At 44.2% G+C, this 14,460-nt stretch overlaps 1 pseudogene; it reads right to left on the bottom strand.

Annotated features, from left to right (window-relative positions):
* LOC135977763 (integrin alpha-6-like) overlaps nt 1-1,081 on the bottom strand; it is a 12,744-nt pseudogene extending 11,663 nt beyond the window's left edge.
* Between the last annotated feature and the right edge of the window lie 13,379 nt (nt 1,082-14,460).

Genomic DNA, 14,460 nt, shown 5'->3' with positions numbered 1-14,460 from the left:
ACCCTTCCCTTTATAGTTATGACAACCACAGAATAGCATTGGAAAGTTAAGTGAATACTAGGGACACATTAATTCCTGATGTAATAGCATTGATTCCAGAGGCATTACACCTCTGAGCAAAATTTGGACCATAATGAAATTAACAATTGTTTCTGTTCTGAAATTGGTACAAGACTCTTTTTGAAAAATGCTTTATAAACTACTATGCTAATTACTTTGACTATTTTCTGAGTACCGCTCTTATATAAATCTCATATTTACAGTATGAAGTTAGCATGCTAAATGCTTATCATTATGACAAATGCACCTTCTCATCTTGAGCGATACTTTGTTGGGGTATGGTCTTAGATAAGGCAGGAGCCCTATTAGATTGATCTGTATGTCCTAAATGAACTCTTGGGTTGATGATCCTGCACTTCAGCAATTCTGCTTCTTTTTTTATTCCCATTTAACAAGCACATGTCAACTACAGAATTCATTTGGGAACAATACCCAGTGTCTCATGTCAGCTTATTATCATTAATATTTCCCTGCAATGCAGCCCCAGTGAGTGTGGTTTTCCCCGCCCCTGTGCACTGGCTATGTGGAAATGTATTGGATAATCATGAACTGCAGTACACTGTGCTCAGAGAGCTAATGAGGTTTTTTCAGCATCACTATTTACAATATGATTGCTTCATCCTCATGCAAAGAAGTGAAGGCTTTTCTACTTACATGTAGCTGAAAAGATGTGAACTTCTGATTTTGCTGTAGCTATTAATATGCTAACCTTAATGATTTAATTACATGCGCCAAACTCAGTAATGTACCATCCTTGGGCAAACAGGCATTTTGAATGTTATGAAGGTAATTACCAAAAGGGTTTGATTATACTTTTCTAGGAAAATAAGGATTCTGTCATTTGTTAAAAGGGACAGAGAAACAATGCATTGCTCCTATATGTGGCTTTATGGTTCTTTCATTGGCACTGGAGGCTGTTCCATTTAATGTTGAGCATGCAGTTCCACAAGGTGAATATAACCCTATCACAAATATTCAGGCAGCATTGTTTCACTTTTAGAAATGTAGCCACTCACCACATTCTGGAAGGGCATGAGGCACCACTGGATAACCGTAACTCTGTGTTAATGAAGTTTTTGAGAATTTATCTTAGACGTATTTTGGCAGTGTATGATATTGACTATTTGGGAATGTCTGTGTACAATTTATTATTTGTGTTTGAGATTAGGAACTCTCCGTATGCATCTTTTATCAAGCTGCAAACTCCATTTTGATTGTAAGGCTGGGCTTTGTCTTTCTGTTGTGCTTTTACCTCCATCTTGGACTAAAAGTCCAGGGGTTGGTGGCACAGGGCTAGCAAGTGAAGGTCATCAAACTTTGATTTTTCATTTAAATGGAGCACTCTTGAAAAAAGATATGGCTATTGCACAGGGCAAACAAGTTTTTCAAGTTTGAATTCTAGAGGCCTGGCAACAAAGCAATAAATTACACACTAAGGGATGTTGATCACTGAAGAGATTGATCATGGAGTCACCAAACAAAGGGGTCTGGAAGCTAAAAGGTAAGGGTCTGTCACTGGCAGTTTGAGAGAGAGCGAGAGCAGAGAGACTCTGTATTCCAGTGGAGATGCCATGTGCCAGAGGGCAGGGGGAGAGGACGATGCTGTACTCCTTGGAGGACTTTGAAGTATGCACAAAGAATACTTGAGTGGTGAGGAAACTAAGGCAGGGACATGCATACAAGTGTGTTTGTTATTGTTTCTAATCAGCGTATTCCTTGTTCCTAGCTAACATAAAGAGTGACTGGTTTTTAGAATCCTTACAAAGTCTGTGTGTCCCTGAAGAGACAAACTATAAACCCAGAGTATACATAAACTTGGAGCTCTGGGAAAGGGTGTGCTTAAACTACTCGGGAAATGGGGCAGGAGGGGTGTTTAGCACTGATCCTGGGGTCTACAGCAGCTGGGCCTTGTGGTCCCATTTCCATGTAGGAGTGTCAGATTCTATACCCAGGAAAAAGAACAGGAGTACTTGTGGCGCAGGAAGTGTTCCAGAGAGAAGCCAAGGGGAAAGACAATCTGCAGCCTACTCAGATCCAGGGAAGCTTAAGAGCACATGGGTCAGTTTATTAGGACCCAAACACAGCAGCCTGGTGAGTGTCCTACAGAGGGAACTTTACCAGGGCTGTGTGTGACACAGGTAGTTTCAGTTACCCATGGAAGGTATCTAGGGATTACCCCTGAACCTTGGTCTCTTGTCTAGCAGCACAACACCAAAGGCCAGAGCCTAATCTTGGATGCATGGATTTTACACTGTATACCTTAAATCCTCTACTGTTCAGACATATACTTCATTCCATTTCAGAGCTTTTGATGAGGTGTCCTATGCATCTGAGATCTGAATCTGACTCTGCTACCTGAATGTTCTCTGAACATTTTTGAAACTATGAAAAAAAACATGCTCATAAACTTCAATTTGAATAAGTTGTGTGTGGAAGATCCAATGAAGAGTGAACAGGATTGGGTACTCAGGAATGCCATCCAAGTCTTCTAGCTCTGCCACTAATTCCCTGTTTGACCTTGGGCAAATCATTTCATATCTGCACCTCAGTTTGCCTGTCTGTAAAAATGGGGATAACTGTAGGTGTCCACCTTTTTAAAGGACTTTGAGGTTGACAGAGGAAAAGTAATATGGGAGCATTTGATTTATTGTTTGTTTGTTGTGGTGTTACAACATTAGTATTATAGTTATCACCATTAAAATCTGCAGTGGATTCCCTTTTTAATGAAGTTTTTTTTATCTACACAATTTTATGCTTCTTAAGCAGAGATTCACTGTGACTTGAGTAACTGTTTGTATATTGCAATCTATTGAGACAATGTGGGACCGTCATTCTGACTTGCTGTACAATGGAGTGCAGTTTCACTATATCAGAGTTGACTGTGATTTGCTTTCACTTTGTTATTTATAGCCATGAAAAAAGTGGAAATTTCTGAGCTGGTAAGGACTACTCTGTGAACCTGCTACTTCTATCGTCCATGAAGTTGAATAGCTTTTCTCTTTGCGTTTTTGAGGAAAGCTGTGCTCTGAGAGTTCAGATGTGTTACTGTTGGGAAAGTAATTTCCATGAGTAGAGCTAAATTGAATTCAGCTTAAAGAAAAGTTCATGTAAATAATAGCTGAGAGCAGACCAGGATGAGCACAATATATATTGGCTGGAAGTATTAAAGTACCAAGGGTTAAGTCTCTGCAATGAGCCTTAAAAATACCCTTGAGGCTAAGGGCTTGTCTACATGTACAGTGCTGCAGCAGTGGTGCTGTAGCGCTTAGTGAAATGCTACCTATGCCAATGGGAGAGCTTCTCCCATTGACATAGGTACTCTCCTCTTCCCCCCTCCCCCCGAGGTCATAGCTATGTCTACAGGAGAACCCCTCCCGTTGACTTGGCGCTGTTTACTCGAGGGGTGAAGTCAGTATAACTATGTTACTCAGGGGTGTGGATTTTCCACACCCCATAGCGATGTAGTTATACCAACATAAGTTTGTAGTGTAGATCAGGGCTAAGAGAAAACTTTGTTTATTCAGAGGTTTCTCATGGAATCCACGTAAGGAAGTAACTTTTGTGAGAAGGAAAGGATTGATCAGTTAAGATCAATCAAGAGCGCCAGAACCTTTGTAGAAGTGGGGGGAGGCTAAGGCCAAGATCGATTCTTGCACCAGGGAGGCCAAGGCCAAGGTTGATTCCTGCACCCCTTCTCCCCCAACCCCTATACTCCCTTGTGCCCTAACCCCCTGCACTCCCTCCCAAGTGGTGACCCTCCCAGCCCGTCCCCCAGGTGCTCTGTGCCTCCTATCTCCCAGTGACTGTACATAGCTTGCCAGGAACCAGCCGCGCACTCCTCCCTCTGCCCTTCCCACCAGTCACCATCTGGCACCTGCAGCACCATGATCAGCTCCCCCACACAGCACCTGCCAGCACCATTCTGCATCTGCCTGAGGCTTGCAGTTTGGGGGAAGCAATGCCCCCCCATGCCTCCTAACTAGCCCATGTTAAAAAGTGCTGGGCAATGGCCCACCCCTTCACTCCCGCAGCCCCTGGTTCTGGCATTAATGCATGGAATGCCATAAAAGATAAATGCCCATAGCCTGGTTTTTATTCTTATAGATTTTTGGGCTTGCATATTAGTTACTTTTAGTGGAATGTGATCCAGTGTGTGGCATCATCCCATCTTACCCAGGAAGAATTTCTGTGTGGCTTCTTCTGAGTAAAATTTGATTTTAATAATGATTTTCACTGATGAGTCTAATTATCAAGGAGGGAGAGCGACTCTTCCTCTCAGCCAATACAAAGAGAAAGTTTCCCTTTACTCTGTAGGAGGTTGCACTTATTGCATTGATTGTTATGGAAAAGGACTTTTATCTACTCTGTATTATTATTATTATTATTAGCTATGATTATTGTTCTTTGGATTTATATAGCACATTTCTTCTTAAAACCTCAAAGTGCTTTAGAGATGTTAACTAATCTTCTCAACATCTCATTTTACACATGGATCACCTGAGCCAGAGGGAGGGTTAGTGACTTGCTCATGGTCAGCGGGGAAGTCAGTGGTTGAGTGAATATAATCTATGGGTTCTGACAATCTTGTGCTATAATAACTAGATCACATAAGATTAGTTGGTGTTTTGATCCCCTAGGTGAAGAAATTTTGTGTCGCACCCCGTCCACTGCATGAGTCAGTGAAGTGGGTCTCTCTGACTCTTTTGTTTCCTTGGTCCTCCCTTCTCTTTACTTACATTTTTCACTTAATCATTCCTTCATAGTGCTTTACAAAAGAGTGCAAGTGTGATCATCACTGTTTTGCAGATGGGAAAACTGGGGCACACAGAAGTGAAATGACTTACCCAAGTTCACACAACAAGTCAGGTGGAAAGTGAGGAATAGAAGCCTGGTCTCCTGACTCCACAACCCAGTAGTCTGTCCATTAGACCATGCTGGTAATTCCCAGAGCAGTTCCCAGGACTCTGATAACTGCCTCTAGTTTTCTTCCTCTAACTCATACTGAGACAGATAACTTGTCTTTTGGCCAGTTGACTTTCTCCTGCAGCCCATTATGCCAGGGATTGCCTAAACTAAGAAAGTGATTTGAGGCTAGTTAACACGTTGTAGCTAATTGGGACTTTTCCCCTTGTGCAGACATATGTTAATGACCAGCAACATTGAGGTAGAATGTGTTATCATGTGTCTACACTAGGGACAAGGTAAAATTAGGTAAACTTGACCCCCTCTTCTTAGTGTAGACAGAGATGGGGGTACAGGAGAACAGAGTCTTACAAGGCATTTTCCTCTTGTACTGAATATCCTGAGTCCTAATTTGTTCACCTCCAAATGGCAGGGCTTAGGAAGCCATCTTTCCAGCCCATGCTTAAAGCAGCTCTTGAGACCACATCTATTCCTGTAAAATTGCAAAATAATGCAGGATTTCTGCTGCACATAATATTAAAAGTGCATCTAGCAGAAGAGCAAAGATCCCAGATACTCTGTGTGTGAAGGGAATCCCAAAACACAGACAGTGACAGGAGAGAAACTGGACCCAATGGAGTGAATTCAATTGTGTTTCAGACTCTTCACCACTTTGATTAGTCTGTAATATGATGTATAATGATCTTTTTTTGTGTGGAGTATGTGCAGGGGTTCTGTGGGGAAGGCAAATAAGATTTTTCATGTTTCCTGAGACCCTAACTGTGGGAACTTTACCAAAGTGGGTATGGGTGAGAGCTGCCAAATTCAGAACTGGATCTATATTTCAACCCCCACTCCACTGCCAAAGTTCAGGGAAGTTTAAATCTAGGGTTTTGGTTTGTGCCCCTCCCTGTCAAAAATAAAACTACATAGTATAGAAGCCAAGATATATAGTTAACAAATGACTACCAGCCAGGGGTGGGTGCAGGTCTGATTCAGAGCTGATAACTGTCAATGAGCAGAATGTGGGCAGACAAAAGCCAAAGAGTGCCTGGGTCAGCCTAAGAACACATGCTAATGTCTAAGTAAATCTTTAAGCTCTGCACTGTTGCAGAAATCACATTCAGGTTTTTTAGCTCTGCATTTCCCAGCCTCTCTCTTTTGGTAGTCACAAATGTGTTGAGCTTGTCAGTGAAGATTTATACCTGGGTGCTGGCTGATTAATGTAATATAAAGTCAAATTTCCCCCAAACCAATGGCTCATGGAGCTGACATGGTTATGGTACGTCAATTTCATAGCCAATGGTAGGTAAGGAAGTGATGTGGCCAGCATCACATTTGATCGCCAAACCTGATGGATCAGGTACCTATTTTGCAAAGGGGTGAAAAAGAGGTGGCTTTTCAGTGTGAGATCTAGCAAGACTCAAATCCACAATCTTCAGGATTGTAGTGAAGCACCTTAATCAGTCAGCCACTGCACTTCTTAATGCAATATGCAGGTTCTCTGTTAGTGGCTCAGTTAACTTTTCCTTGTATTTCTTAGGGTGTTTATATACTTCGTGTGTTTACTAGAGCTGCCAAGCGATTAAAAACATTAATCACGATTAATCGCTCGATTAAAAACATTAATAATGATTAATCGCACTGTTAAACAATAACAGAATAGCATTTATTTAAATATTTTTGGACATTTTCTACATTTTCAAATATAGATTTAAATTACAACACAGAATACAAAGTGTACAGTGCTCACTTCATATTTATTTTTTATTACAAATATTTGCACTGTAAAAAAACAAAAGGTTGATTTTCTTTTTTGGTGGTTTGGGTTCTGTAGTTTCTGCATCGGAGTGTTGCTCTTTTAAGACTTCTGAAAGCATGATCCATACCTTATCCCTCTCATATTTTGGAAGACACTTCAGATTCTTAAACCTTGGGTTGAGTGCTGTAGCTATCTTTATAAATCTCACATTGGTACCTTCTTTGTGTTTTGTCAAATCTGCAGCAAAAGTGTTCTTAAAATGAACAACGTGCTGAGTCATCATCCGAGACTGCTATAACATGAAATATATGGCAGAATGCAGGTAAAACAGAGCTGGAGACATACAATTCTCCGCCAAGAAGTTCAGTCACAAATTTAATTAACACATTATTTTTTTAACGAGCATCCTCACAATGGAAGCATGTCCTCTAGAATGGTGTCCGAAGCATGAAGGGGCATACACATGTTTAGCATATCTGGCATGTAAATACCTTGCAATGCTGGCTACAAAAGTCCCATGTGAATGCCTGTTCTCACTTTCAGGTGATATTGTGAACAAGAAGTGGGCAGCATTATCTCCCGTAAATGTAAGCAAACTTGTTTAATTTGGCTGAACAAGAAGTAGGACTGAGTGGACTTGTAGGCACTAAAGTTTTGCATTGTTTTCAGTGCAGTTATGTGACAAAAAAAAATCTATATTTGTAAGTTTCATTTTCACAATAAAGGGATTGCACTACAGTACTTGTATGAGGTGAACTGAAAAATACTATTTCTTTTGTTTATCATTTTTACAGTGCAAATATTTGTAATAAAAGTAATATAAAGTGAGCAATGTACACTTTGTATTCTGTGTTGTAATTGAAATCAATATATTTGAAAATGTAGAAAAAATTCCTAAATATTTAATAAACTTTAATTGGTATTCTGTTGTTTAACAGTGTGATTAAAACTGCGATTAATCATGATTAAGATTTTTAATCACGATTAATTTTTTAAAATTAAACGTGTAAGTTTACTGCGATTAATCGACAGCCCTGATGTTTACTTAACGCACTAAAATGGCCTCATATTTAAATTTGTACCCCATGCTCCTGTTTCTCTCTTCAATTGACCAACCTAGTGTTTTTTGTTTTGAAGGCAGGGAAGAGGGGGATGAATGTGAAGACTCCTTTTGTGCCCAGTTAGTCAAGTGAGACCACTTCTGCTCTTGTCTTAGAACTTTGCATTTCCCATCAGCAAATACCCTTCTAACATGCTCTTTTGATATGCAAAAAACTGCTTCTAAAGCAGTTTCTTGGAAATCACTTCAGCTCAAAATTTCCCACATATATAGTCCAAAAAACCCTAAGTTTCTGTGTCTAAATAACTCTTCTGCTACAAAAATGTAGATGTTGCCCAAATTGCAGAAAAAATATTTTATTTCCTATGCATTGATAACCCAAAATATTTAGTCACTTTTTACCAATAGTAAGGCTTAGCACTTGGTAAGATAAGCAAAGATTTTAGATAATGTTTTTCTTTTTTACAATTAACTTCTGTGTTAAATGTACGTGTTTATGATATATAGCATTCTATCTTTGTCTAACTATATCACTCACTACATTTCTTTCCTTTCCAGCTGTGAGTTCTTATCATATTCTTTGCCTCTTCACCCAATAGCAATTAGCTAGGTTAAGGTAGAGCTAAAGTTTCCAGAGCTAACCATATTGCATTTCATGATTATTCAACAGAAAATCAGAGTCCTTTTCACTCCATGTTTGGGGCACATCCAATAAATAGCATGTCAAATTACCAATCTATTGGCTCTTTGTCTGTTACGGTACGCACAGTTAGTCATGAAATATTCATACAATTCAGGAAAAAGCCTGAAAAAAGAGGCACAAAAATGAAAGCACAATACTGTAAGGTCAGCCAGCCGTACCATTCCCTAGCCCAATCCTAGGGCAAGCCTTTGATCCTAGAAACTTTGCACAAGAATTATTTACTTGCAGCTATCAGGCTTGTTAAATAATTACCAAAGTCAATAGAAATTTGCCAGCATGGATTTTCTTTAACTGCCACTTTAGTGTTGGGCAGATTTTCAACCTGTTGGATTGTAACAAAGGATTAGGTGAACATAGAATTCAGCCACATAATTTAGTTTATTATTAATATTTCAAATGTATATATTAATAGCATTTCTGGTTTTAATTTCACTTACACTGAGGCACATATATAAGCAAAAAACAAAACAAGAAACCCAGAATATTTATATAAATCCATTTTTGGTGGAAAAGGATTATTTATTTGCAGATTATTTTTTCATATATAAACTTTTTATAAGGGGCCCAATCCAGGTCACAGTTAAGTCAGTTGACAGCTTCTGTTAACTTCAGTGGAAACAGCATTCGGTCCATCTCTTTCTCTGCATTAGAAGAAAGTTGATTTAAATAATAAATGGCACCTTCAGTGCCATATAATAATAAAGATTATTTGGGATTGTAAAAGTGATTGAGCGTAAAGTTTATAAACCATGAGAATATGTACCTGCAGTTTTTAATACAACAAAACCATATATATTCTGTGCTTCCCATTCCCTGTCTTCTCCATCTAGTCTTTGTTTCTGGAAAATTAGCAGGTCAGAGAAAGTGGATTTTGACAAAACAGTCTGGACTTAAGAATTCTATTCTATATAGATTCTTAGGGTATGTCTACACTACGAAATTAGTTCGAATTTATAGAAGCCGGTTTTATTGAAATCGGTTGTATACAGCCGATTGTGTATGTCCACACAATAAAATGCTCTAGGTGCTCTAGTCGGCAGACCGCGTCCACAGTACGAGGCTAGCGTCGACTTCTGGAGCATTGCACTATGGGTAGCTATCCCACAGCTATCCCACAGTTCCCGCAGTCTCCGCCGCCCCTTGGAATTCTGGGTTGAGATCCCAATGCCCGGATGATGCAAAACAGTGTCGCGGGCGGTTCTGGGTACATGTCGTCAGGCCCCTCCCTCCCCCGTCACAGCAACGGCAGACAATAGATTCGCGCCTTTTTATCTGGGTTACCTGGGTTACCTGTGCAGACAACATGGAGCCCGCTCAGCACAGCTGAGCTCACCGTCACCATATGTCCTCTTGGTGCCGGCAGACGTGGGACTGCATTGCTACACAGCAGCAGCTGCTAACTGCCTTTTGGCGGTAGACGGTGCAGTAGACTGGTAGCCTTCATCGGCGATCTGGGTGCTGGCAGCCGTGGGGCTTGCCTTTTGGCAGTAAATGGTGTATTATGACTGTTAGCCGGCCTATTACAAGTCGGGTCATCGCACGTTAGCAGAGTCTTCCCTGAGCAGCAGCTTGTGCAATAGGCCTGAAGACCATCGTCATACACCGCCCCGTATTTGCTGCCAAGCACCCAGAAAGATGCCGAGGGCTATCAGTCACGCTGCACCGTCGTCTTAAGATGTAAAAAAATAGATTTTCTCTGTATTCATTTGCTTCCCCCTCCCTCCGTCAAATCAACGGCCTGCTAAACCCAGGGTTTTCAGTTTAATCTTTGGGGGGGACCAGTCTGTGACAGTTGTTTGTGTCTCTCCCTGATGCACAGCCACCGTTCTTTATTTTAATTCCCTGTGCCTGTACGCCATGTCATCACTCGGCCCCCCTCCCTCCTTCCCCTAGGCCGTCAGATACTACGTTTGCGCCACAGCTCGAGCCGAGAAGCGGTTCGCGCCTTTTCTTTGAATTCTGGGTTGAGATCCCAATGCCCGGATGATGCAAAACAGTGTCGCGGGCGGTTCTGGGTACATGTCGTCAGGCCCCTCCCCCCTCGTCACAGCAACGGCAGACAATAGATTCGCGCCTTTTTACCTGGGTTACCTGTGCAGACAACATACCACGGCAAGCATGGAGCCCGCTCAGCTCAGCTGAGCTCACCGTCACCATATGTCCTCTGGGTGCCGGCAGACGTGGGACTGCATTGCTACACAGCAGCAGCTGCTAACTGCCTTTTGGCGGTAGACAGTGTAGCATGAGTGATAGCCGTGGGGCTGGCAGCCGTAGTGCTGCATTGCACCAGCCCCTTCCAGGCGATGGTATATTATGACTGGTACCCATCGTCGTCATACTGGTATGGCTGTCAATCATGGCCACCTGGGCAGACATGCTACTGTTTTGATGATGACGGTTACCAGTCATAATATACTATTTTCTGCCAATTGCCCAGTATTGTCTGCTAAGCACCCAGAAGAGGCCGAGGGCGATGCTGGGTGCTGGCGGACGTGGGGCTGGCAGACGTGGGGCTGCATTGCTACACAGCAGCAGCCCCTTGCCTTTTGGCAGATGATGGTATATTATGATTGGTACCCATCGTCGTCATACTGGTATGGCTGTCACTCATGCTGCACCGTCGGCTGCCACCTTAAGATGTAAAAAATAGATTTGTTCTGTGTTCATTTGCTTCCCCTTCCTCCGTGAAATCAACGGCCTGCTAAGCCCAGGGTTTCCAGTTTAATCTTTGGGGGCACCATTCTGTGTGACAGTTGTTTGTGTTTCTCCCTGTTCCTGTACCTGTACGCCATGTCGTCACTCGGCCCTCCCTCCCTCCCTCCCGCCCTCCTTCTCCTGGTCCATCAGATACTACTTTCACGCCTTTTTTCTGACCAGGCGCCATAGCTAGCACTGGGATCATGGAGCCAGCTCAGATCACCGCGGCAATTATGAGCACTATGAACACCACGCGCATTGTCCTGGAGTATATGCAGAGCCAGAACATGCCAAGGCGAAACCCGGACCAGGCGAGGAGGCGATTGCAGCACGGCGACGAGAGTGATGAGGAAATTGACATGGCCATAGACCTCTCACAAGGCACAGGCCCCAGCAATGTGGAAATCATGGTGTTACTGGGGCAGGTTGATACCGTGGAACGCCGATTCTGGGCCCGGGAAACAAGCACAGACTGGTGGGACCGCATCGTGCTGCAGGTATGGGACGATTCCCAGTGGCTGCGAAACTTTCGCATGCGTAAGGGCACTTTCATGGAACTTTGTGACTTGCTTTCCCCTGCCCTGAAACGCCAGGATACCAAGATGAGAGCAGCCCTCACAGTTGAGAAGCGAGTGGCGATAGCCCTGTGGAAGCTTGCAACGCCAGACAGCTACCGGTCAGTCGGGAATCAATTTGGAGTGGGCAAATCTACTGTGGGGGCTGCTGTGATCCAATTTGCCAGGGCAATGAAAGATCTGGTGATAGCAAGGGTAGTGACTCTGGGCAACGTGCAGTCAATAGTGGATGGTTTTGCTGAAATGGGATTCCCAAACTGTGGCGGGGCCATAGACGGAACCCATATCCCTATCTTGTCACCGGAGCACCAAGCCACCGACTACGTAAACCGCAAGGGGTACTTTTCAATGCTGCTGCAAGCCCTGGTGGATCACAAGGGACGTTTCACCAACATCAACGTGGGATGGCCGGGAAAGGTACATGATGCTCGCGTCTTCAGGAACTCTGCTCTGTTTCGAAAGCTGGAGGAAGGGACTTTCTTACCGGACCAGAAAGTGACCATTGGGGATGTTGAAATGCCTATCGTGATCCTTGGGGACCCAGCCTACCCCTTAATGCCATGGCTCATGAAGCCGTACACAGGCAGCCTGGACAGGAGTCAGGACCTGTTCAACTACAGGCTGAGCAAGTGCCGAATGGTGGTGGAATGTGCATTTGGACGTTTAAAAGCGCGCTGGCGCAGCTTACTGACTCGCTCAGACCTCAGCGAAAAGAATATCCCCATTGTTATTGCTGCTTGCTGTGCGCTCCACAATATCTGTGAGAGTAAGGGGGAGACCTTTATGGCGGGGTGGGAGGTTGAGGCAACTCGCTTGGCCGCTGATTACGCGCAGCCAGACACCAGGGCGGTTAGAGGAGCACAGCAGGGCGCGGTGCGCATCAGAGAAGCTTTGAAAACGAGTTTTGTGACTGGCCAGGCTACTGTGTGAAACTTCTGTTTGTTTCTCCTTGATGAACCCTCCAACCCCCCCCCCCCCGACCCGGTTCACTCTACTTCCCTGTAAACCAACCACCCCACCCCACCCTCCCCTCCCCTCCCGCTTGCAGAGGCAATAAAGTCATTGTTTTTTCACATTCATGCATTCTTTATTAGTTCCTTACAGAGGTAGGGGGATAATTGCCAAGGTAGCTGGGATGGGTGGGGGAGGAGGGATGGAAAAGGACATACTGCATTTTAAAACTTTAACTCTTATTGAAGCCCAGCCTTCTGATGCTTGGGCGATCATCTGGGGTGGAGTGACTGGGTGGACGGAGGCCCCCCCACCGTGTTCTTGGGCGTCTGGGTGAGGAGGCTATGGAACTTGGGGAGGAGGGCTGTTGGTTACACAGGGGCTGTAGCGGCGGTCTCTGCTCCTGCTGCCTTTCCTGCAACTCAACCATACGCTCGAGCATATCACTTTGATGCTCCAGCAGACGGAGCATTGCCTCTTGCCGTCTGTCTGCAAGCTGACGCCACCTATCGTCTTCAGCCCGCCACCTCTCCTCTCGTTCATGTTGGGCTTTTCTCATCTCCGACATTGACTGCCTCCACGCATTCTGCTGTGCTCTATCAGCATGGGAGGACATCTGCAGCTCCGTGAACATCTCGTCCCTCGTCTTACGTTTTCTCTTTCTAATGTTCATGAGCCTCTGCGAAGGAGAAACATTTGCAGCTGGTGGAGGAGAAGGGAGAGGTGGTTAAAAAAGACACATTTTAGGGAACAATGGGTACACTCTTTCATTACAAGGTCGCATATTTCGGCTTGCAGGCAGCCATGGTAGGCCACAGTGTTTTGGCTTTTTTAACCTTCTTAACATGCGGGAAAGGTTGCAAACAGCAGCGCATTTCCCATATCAAGGATGAATTGGGTTGTCCATTTAAAATGGGGTTTCAATGTAAAGGAGGGGGCTGCGGTTTCCCGGTTAACATGCGGCACAAACACAAGTAAACCACCCCCCCTCACACACACACACACACGATTCTCTGGGATGATCACTTCACCCCTCCCCCCCACCGCGTGGTTAACAGCGGGGAACATTTCTGGTCAGAATAGCAGGAACGGGCGCCTCTGAATGTCCCCCTTAATAAAATCACCCCATTTCAACCAGGAGAGCTTTCTGGAGATGTCCCTGGAGGATTTCCGCTCCATCCCCATACACGTTAACAGACTTGCTTGCTTTTTTTTTGTAATGTTTACAAATATTTACAAAGTTACACTCACCAGAGGTCTCCTGTGTGCCCTGAGGGTCTTGGGTGAGTTCGGGGGTTACTGGTTCCAGGTCCAGGGTCACAAACATATCCTGGCTGTTGGGGAAACCGGTTTCTCCGCTTCCTTGCTGCTGTGAGCTACCTACAGTACCTCCATCGTCATCTTCCTCGTTCCCCGAACCGTCTTCCCTGTGTGTTTCTCCAGTGAGAGAGTCATAGCACACGGTTGGGGTAGTGGTGGCTGCACCCCCTAGGATCGCATGCAGCTCCGCGTAGTAGCGGCAAGTTTGCGGCTCTGCCCCGGACCTTCCGTTTGCTTCTCTGGCTTTGTGGTAGGCTTGCCGTAGCTCCTTAATTTTCACGCGGCACTGCTGTGTGTCCCTGTTATGGCCTCGGTCCTTCATGGCCTTGGAGATCTTTTCTAATACTTTTCCATTTCTTTTACTGCTACGGAGTTCAGCTATCACTGCTTCATCTCCCCATATGGCGAGCAGATCTCGTACCTCCCGTTC

This window comes from Chrysemys picta, unplaced genomic scaffold (assembly GCF_011386835.1).
Source record: "Chrysemys picta bellii isolate R12L10 unplaced genomic scaffold, ASM1138683v2 scaf32, whole genome shotgun sequence".
In the NCBI taxonomy this organism is placed as follows: Eukaryota; Metazoa; Chordata; order Testudines; family Emydidae; genus Chrysemys; species Chrysemys picta.
The sequence above is the reverse complement of the archived record's forward strand: the minus strand, read 5'-3'. Positions and strand labels throughout refer to the sequence as shown.